This window comes from Triticum dicoccoides, chromosome 7A (assembly GCF_002162155.2).
Source record: "Triticum dicoccoides isolate Atlit2015 ecotype Zavitan chromosome 7A, WEW_v2.0, whole genome shotgun sequence".
Lineage (NCBI taxonomy): Eukaryota > Viridiplantae > Streptophyta > Magnoliopsida > Poales > Poaceae > Triticum > Triticum dicoccoides.
The window spans coordinates 106,907,150-106,914,727 of record NC_041392.1 but is presented as its reverse complement, the minus strand read 5'-3'; positions in this window follow the sequence as shown (position 1 = coordinate 106,914,727).

Below are 7,578 nucleotides of genomic sequence, written 5' to 3'. Positions count from 1 at the left end.
AGAAAAGAAAACGTTTTGAAGAGATTACGCTTTCGCGTAGAGAAGACGTATTACGGGTATGACGCCTCCACTTACTCCAGCGTGGACGGCGCAGGGTCGCTGACAGTGGGTCCAGGGGCCCACTGGTCAGGTTTGACCAGTCGCCGTGCGTCGTCTCCCTCCTCTACCCGAGCGGAGCGGGGCTCCGGCGATCGTCGCCGGCGTTTGGCTGTTCCTCGCGGGCCCCCGAGGGTGGGGATGGATCCGCACGGCTGGGGCGTTTCTCCCAGTGGTCGAAGGGTTGCTGGCGAAGGAGTAAATCGCCGGCGGCGAGCTCCGCGGCGAAGGGAAGCTTCGGTGACAAAGTGAGTTTGTGGTGGCGATGGCTCCCGATCAAAGTCAAGCAGGGGAACGAGTTCACGGGAGGATGAGATGGTTCCTGGTGAAGAGAACGGAGAGGGGGAAGCTCTGGTTGCGCCGAATGGAGCCGGGAGGCGGCGGTGGCCGAACTGACCGGAGAGGTTGAAGAAGACCTGCTCCCTTCCAATTGGTGACGATGGGGGCGCTAGTGAGACGGCATGAGGCTACCTGAGGGCTTGGAGACGCTCGGGGCTTCCCTTTTATAGCGTGGCAAGGCGGTTCCGCGGCGGCCGTGGTTAAGCTCTTCGGCGAACCGACGTTCTGTAGCTAGGGCGACGTGGCGGCGACGAGGGCTAGCAGACACGCTTGCGGATGAGCTCGCACTGATCCAAGGGCCAGGTGGCGAGCGGGCGAGGCTTGGGTGGCGCTGAACGGCGCAGGGCTGTTGGGCGGCGGCGGCGGCTAGCGCTTGGCCTGCCGGGCGCGGCGGGGGCTGCTTGGCGTGTAGCGGAGAGAAAGGGAGTGCGCGGCAAGGTTCTGCAGAGCGGGCCAAAGCCGTGGGGGCCAGCGTGTCGGCTCGGGCGTGCGGCTGCAATACGTGCGCTCTGGGCGCGTCCAGTGCATGCACTGGGTGCGCTCGACAAAATGCCAGAGCATGCTACAGAGCTTGGTTGAGACTGGCAATTAACAGACCTAGGTTAGGAGGAACGGGGAGTCTAGTGGACATGCTGGTTTGATCAAAGGTGCAAGGTCACAATGCAAAGACAAAAACATGTCAAAACTGGCCATGCATACCAGGTGTTTGACAAAATGCCAAGGGTACTTAGGCATTTCTTGGAGTGGCTAAAATCTCCAGATCAGTGTCTCTGTGGATGAAAGAGAGAGTGGTGATGTTAGTTGGACAAAAGAAGAAACTTGTTAGTGCAAGTTTTACAAAACTTCAATTCTGGACAGGAAATAAATGACATTATTCCATGAACCAAAAATGATCTAAATGGTGCATGCTCCTGGACTTAAGGGTTTAACATGGGGGACTACAAGTAGGAGAAATAGTTAAGGGTATAGGAGCAACTAAAATGGTGGTTGCTGTACAAATCCTCAAGTTGGTCCAGAATGGAAATGAGGTTGATTCACTCAAATTTTTCAAAGAACATAATTAGTTTTTTTTTTGCACAAAGAGGGATAACAGGCTCCTACTGACCTCCCTTAATTTTGGTAGAAGTTTTAAATGAATACTCAAATAGGTTGTAGTGCAAAATGCACTCTGGACCAGAGAAGAAAAAATTGAGAGTAGGGCTCAAAATATTTAGTGAATGAAAAAATATTTTTGCATAAAAGTGATTTAAAAACATCACATGACATCTCCAAATTTTTGTGGAAATTTTAAGTGAATCTATCAAATGGTTGTAGTTCAAATATGGCCATTTAACCTTGAAAAAAACTATTTTCAAGAAAGTAAAGATCAAGCAATTAAGTTAGTTAATTAGTTATATTGATAAAAGGAAAGTTTTTCTTGAGAGGTTAAACAAGTCCAATAACATATTTGAAAAGTTTTCTCTTTGGGAAAAACTCATCATAACAGGGAAGGAAAAGATTTAAAAAATCAAAATGGAGCTCAGAAATCCAAAGTTTTAATTCCTGAAAAAAAATTAATTTAATAAAACAAGGCCAAAATTTTGGGGTGTCACAATAAACCGGAGGGTTTTAGTCCGTAGGACAACTTCATCATACAACAATCATACCATAGGCTTGCTTCTAGGGTTTAGCCTCCTTGATCTCGTGGTAGATCTACTCTTGTACTACCCATATCATCAATATTAATCAAGCAGGACGTAGGGTTTTACCTCCATCAAGAGGTCCCGAACCTGGGTAAAACATCGTGTTCCTTGCCTCCTGTTACAATCCGGCCTAGACGCACAGTTCGGGAACCCCTACCCGAGATCCGCCGGTTTTGACACCGATAGTCGTAGCTTAAGATAGCCACCGAGTCAAAGCTGGCTTGCTGCAGTTAAACTTCACCACCCCCTTTGTTGATACCGATGCATATGTAGTTAGTTCTGATGTAAGTCTTGCTGGGTACATTTGTACTCATGTTTGCCTATTTTATGTTTTGTACAGAGACGTCATTCTCGCTAGTAGTTCCCTGTGGACTTCGACGTTTAGTTTGATACCTCAGTTATGATCTTGTGCCCTCGGCAGGATCTGGTAGATAGTCAGGCTTCTCAGCCTTCTTCATTTGTAGATGTCTATACCCACACAAATTAAGCTGCCGCATGTGCTTGTTGCTTGTATGCTCTGTATGTTGGGGTCATGATATCCATGTTTGTAATGCTTGGCTCCTCGGAGCCTAATGAATAAATACTTTGAGTCGTAGAGTCTTGTTGTGATGCCATGTTGTATTTACACATATCGAGCACATTGTGTATGATTTGAAATGCTTGGTATGTGTGGGATCCGACAACCTAGTTGTTTATCCTTGGTAGCCTATCTTATGGGGAAATGTAGTCTTGTGCTTCCATGAGACATAGTAGTCCGCTACAGCCCGGTTCACCGGAGTCATGCTAGCCCAGCACTACTGCTCCGGAACACTTGACTGGCTGGCATGTGATTCACTTCATTCATGTGTCTGTCCCTTCGGGGAAATGTCGCGCGGTGACATCCGGAGTCCTGCCTAGCCTGCTACGGCCCGGTTCACCGGAGTCTTGTTAGCCCAGTGCTACAGCCCGGATTCGCACGCTGCTGACCGACATGCTCGATGTTGATTCCTGTATGCCTGTCCCCGTAAGTTAGTGCCACTTTGGGTTCACGACTAGTCATGTTGGCCCAGGTTCTTTGTCATATGGATTCTAGCGACACTATCATATACGTGAGCCAAAAGGCGCAAACGGTCCCGGGGCAAGTAAGGTGGCACCCGTGGGAATACCGTGCGTGAGGCCGCAAAGTGATATGATGTGTTACATGCTAGATCGGTGTGACTAAGGATCGGGGTCCTGACAGCGTTGGTATCAGAGCCTGACTGCCTGTAGGATTACCAAGCCAAACTGGTCGAAGTGGAGTCTAGAAATGCTTTAGTTATATAAGGGAATTGATTGTGGAAGGGAACGTAAGGCTCTTTTTACTCCTTTACCTTATGCCTTCTGATCTTAGTCAACCTCTTCTCTTCTACGAGGATTAAGAACTAGGCTTCTCATCTATCTATTAGGATGACGAGTTTCTATGATAGAGACTTATAGGATTGTTGGTTATAGGCCTCAATTCAGTTTCTACTACTTTTAGTATGTTGTTAGTTGAACCAGAACCTTGATATGATGATGTTAAGTGGTTACCCCACTATTTTGCAGGATGTCTCATATCCTTTTGAGCATTTACAACCGTTATGCCGTCCGAGTCATCCCGTGTTTCTATATAGTTTGATGCATTTGCAAATTCCTTCCTACCGTTCCGAATTTCTTTTTGGGCCAGATTAAGCACACTAAACGGTCTGTTGAGGTACTCTAGTGCCTCGACATATAAGATGGAGCTAGTATTATGACCCTAGGCATCCTGGAAAGTCACCCAGTAATCTAGCAATGCCTTTTGTTCCCAGTGTGATAATTCTGGCCGTCATTCTCGAAAGCATCCTGTGATGCCATTTAGTTAGTAGGCATTCTATTCCTGGGTTTTGAACCCGAGATTCACCCTACTTATCTCATGTTGATAGTGTTTGCTTGTTCCTTTAGGTTATTAGTAACCTTGTGATAGTCCTCGAGGTCCGTGGCATTTCCTTCTTCCAAATACCATGAACTGCTTATGGCAGAAGTTCTTTGAAACAAAAGATCACAACAAGAGTGCTCTTGAGAAGTTCTCCATTCATAATTGTGATTCTGCCAGTTATACCTTTCTGCATGGGTTATCTGGAAGAAACCTGTTGAACTCGTTCGACATGCTAATCTATGCATCCACAACTCAGAAAGTTATATGTTCCTTGAGTTGTCCCTCTTTAATTGTATTTCGGCCTTCATCTATCAGTTGATAGTCAAGAGCATGTGTGCATTCGTGCTCATCGATGCCTATTACTCTTGTGGTCCATCAAGCCATTCTATTCTAGAATGACTAGGAGAAACAAAATCCAGTACCTCGTCCATATCTAGGATTGGGTCAAAGTAGTTGTATTTCGCAGATCAAAATGCCAATCCAGCTTTTGTTCTGTTCTACCCTAAAGTATTACCCACTTTATGTCAGGAACGTCATGAGAATTGTACCTTCTCTTATGAATTCTTGACGTAGTGATACTTCTCACCATCATCATTCATTCCTTGGTCCTCGTGTTGTTGTAACCGGAATGCCGACAAGTGAATTGTAATGTGTGAAATCAATACTCCCAGCAACCTCGTTGCTTGGTAAATGGACAATACTCTCATTCTTAGCATACTGGTTATTAAATCATCATCCTAAGATTGATCATGCTACCTAGTCCTTATTCCAGGTGCACCCTTCGATCAATGAGTTAGGATTATTCAATCCCTTGCTTGTTTGATCATATCGTCTTGCTCTGAAAAGCAAGATTGTTCTCGAGCTTAGTAACATATCAGTGGTTCGTGATGTTCCGAATATCTTCTCGGAAGTATTACCTGGTTGCCACCTGACTGCTATGTTGAGTTCGTGATCATGTTGGTTTTCCTCCAAACCAACCATTCTCCAAGAATCTGTGTGGGATACCCCTGAGCTAGTTGGTTAAGCCAAACAACAACTTGGAGAGTTGGAAGATAAAAGCTTGTCTGACTTAGTTCATGTTAAGGGATATCTCTATGTGTGTGTGTGTTGAGGGAAGATGATATCTCCATCGATTGGTCCTCGTGATCAGTTGTTGGATCCACTACCTTGACAAAACTTTGACTTGAGTATGGGCTATCGTCAAGTCAAATCAGAACCAACGATGTTCGTAATGTTTTCTTACTCGTGGTTGATCCCTCGAGCATACACCATTACATCTTTTGGTTTGACCAATGCTATCACCGTCTTCACATGATGGTGGAAGTCCAGTGATATGGAAATTCCAATGAGTTGATGTTGAGCCCATCAGCAGCATTTTGTCTCCCCCATGATTCATGTTGAATATCAACCTAGTGTTGAAAACTTTGTAAGCAATGCCTTCGTCTTCCGTTCATGAAGCTTATGCTTGGATGGAAGAAGTGACTTCCTTGAATTCATGTGCATTTGGTGCAAGTTGCTGCCGTGAGTTCGAGAAAGATTGTTTTTGTTTCCTCTAGTACCATCCCAAGTCAGTTATGCATGTGCGAATGTATTCTATCATTTGTTAGATTAATTACCTCCACTCCATATGTATTCCCTAGCACACCAAGCCACTGATTGACTTGTTCAAGGAAAATAAGTCTATGCTTGGGATCTAATCCATGGACTTGCGTAAAGACTTCGAAATCCTTGATGATGGTTCCCGACCAGAACTCGATAGTGTTTTATTATAAGACTACTATGTGGTCATTCTTATCTTGGACAACATGCTCACATGTATGTAGCAGAACCAGCTCATGTTTTGGAGCTTGCTATCGTAGTTCATATCCCGAGAATCTCGCAACGTCATCTCGTCGGTTTGTGTTGCAAACTTTCTTTTCCAGACACATTGTCTGAATTATCCTGTTACCAACCAGATTTGAATCTCAGGCAGATATGATGGTTGGAACTTCTTCTGAGAACTATGATATAGGTTCCAGTGAAGTGGACGCACCTAGCTGGACGCACCTAAGCCGTTTGTCACCTCCCATGAGGATTTCGCATGACTTATTCTTGAAGTTGTTCCTTAGGGATCCTTGTGCTCTCAGTTTCTTCGATGATTCTATAACCATTGGAATGTTGGAAACACTCTCAACTGTTGAGTTCTTCCCCAGTTACCAGAATCATTCCCATCATTTGCATTTTGTTCCCAGCTTGCACCTCAGTAGTTGTTGTTCACGATCATCTTCAAAAGTGGACTTACCATGGGTCCCATCCATCTCTGATGATAAGAAAATCATCCATTACGTTGTCTTCAACAAGGTAGTCCACATCATCCATCCTAGTCCGAGTATGCCATTCCTTTGAACTCCTTCAAATGAATGTTTGTATATTGCCTTAGGCTGGTAAGAAGAGTTCCAATGATCTCCGTATCAAAAGTAATTCTTTTTGCCACTTAAGGGGATAACTCTGCGAGTCACCTTTCCTAAGGTGCCCCACTAGAGAATCATGGAAATTATTTCCTCGCTACCCTGACACCATCCACCATCTTCTTAAGCGTGGAATTGTTGCCCACCAAACCAAACTTCCTCGTTTGTTCTTCCCTCCCTCTCGATGTGTGTTTTGTATCTCAACTCGAGATGTTTCAACATCTCATTCCGCGAGTTGATTTTTAATAGCTTGATCTTATGATCAAACCTAGTAGAGTTTCTTTCCGTCATCATCGCTTGGATGAAGATCTCAAAAGCGAGGATGCCAAGATTAACGTGATGCAACGAATCAACGATCTTATGAAGTGCAACCTGGATCGTGAAGATTGTGTTAGCTTTGTGTCCCCTCTGTCCTCTTACCTCACGTCCTGAATCTCGGGACGAGATTCTTGTTTAGTGGGGGTGAGTTGTCACAGCCCTAGCTTAGCCTTTGCTTGTCCTTGCATGATCATCATGTCATCATGTTAAATTTTCTCAGAAAGTTGAAATGGGGATGACAGAAACCCCCAGCACCACTTAAACCAACTAGGTTTACTAAATACTTTTTCAATGAACCCGAAATGCCCTTCTAAAATGTTCATCATCTTTGCCTTGGTCTAGAACCTCTGTCAAAAATGGTTCACATTTTTCTAGGACAACTTTGGTCATTGAATTAAATCATATAGTATTTGCATTTGGGCATTTAAATGCTATAAAATATTTTAAATGCTCAAATAATCATAAACTAAAATGTTTACTGTTGGATATATTCTAAACAGTAGCCATGATTAGTTTCATGATTTTTGGAAATGCCCTGGCATTTTTAATAAAGCCCTAAAGACTACAGAATAATAGAAAACGAAAACTAAAATAGTAAAAGCAGAGAGAGAGAGAAGATACCTTACCTGGCCTGGCCCAGCACGGCCCAGCCCACTGGTCTGGTGTCAGTCATTGCCTACCTCTGCCAGTAGGCAGAGGAGCGACACCGCGACACCGCCGAGCTCGCCACGCCTCCTCCTGCTTGCCGCCGACCGCCTAGAGCTGGCTGGAGACGCCACGC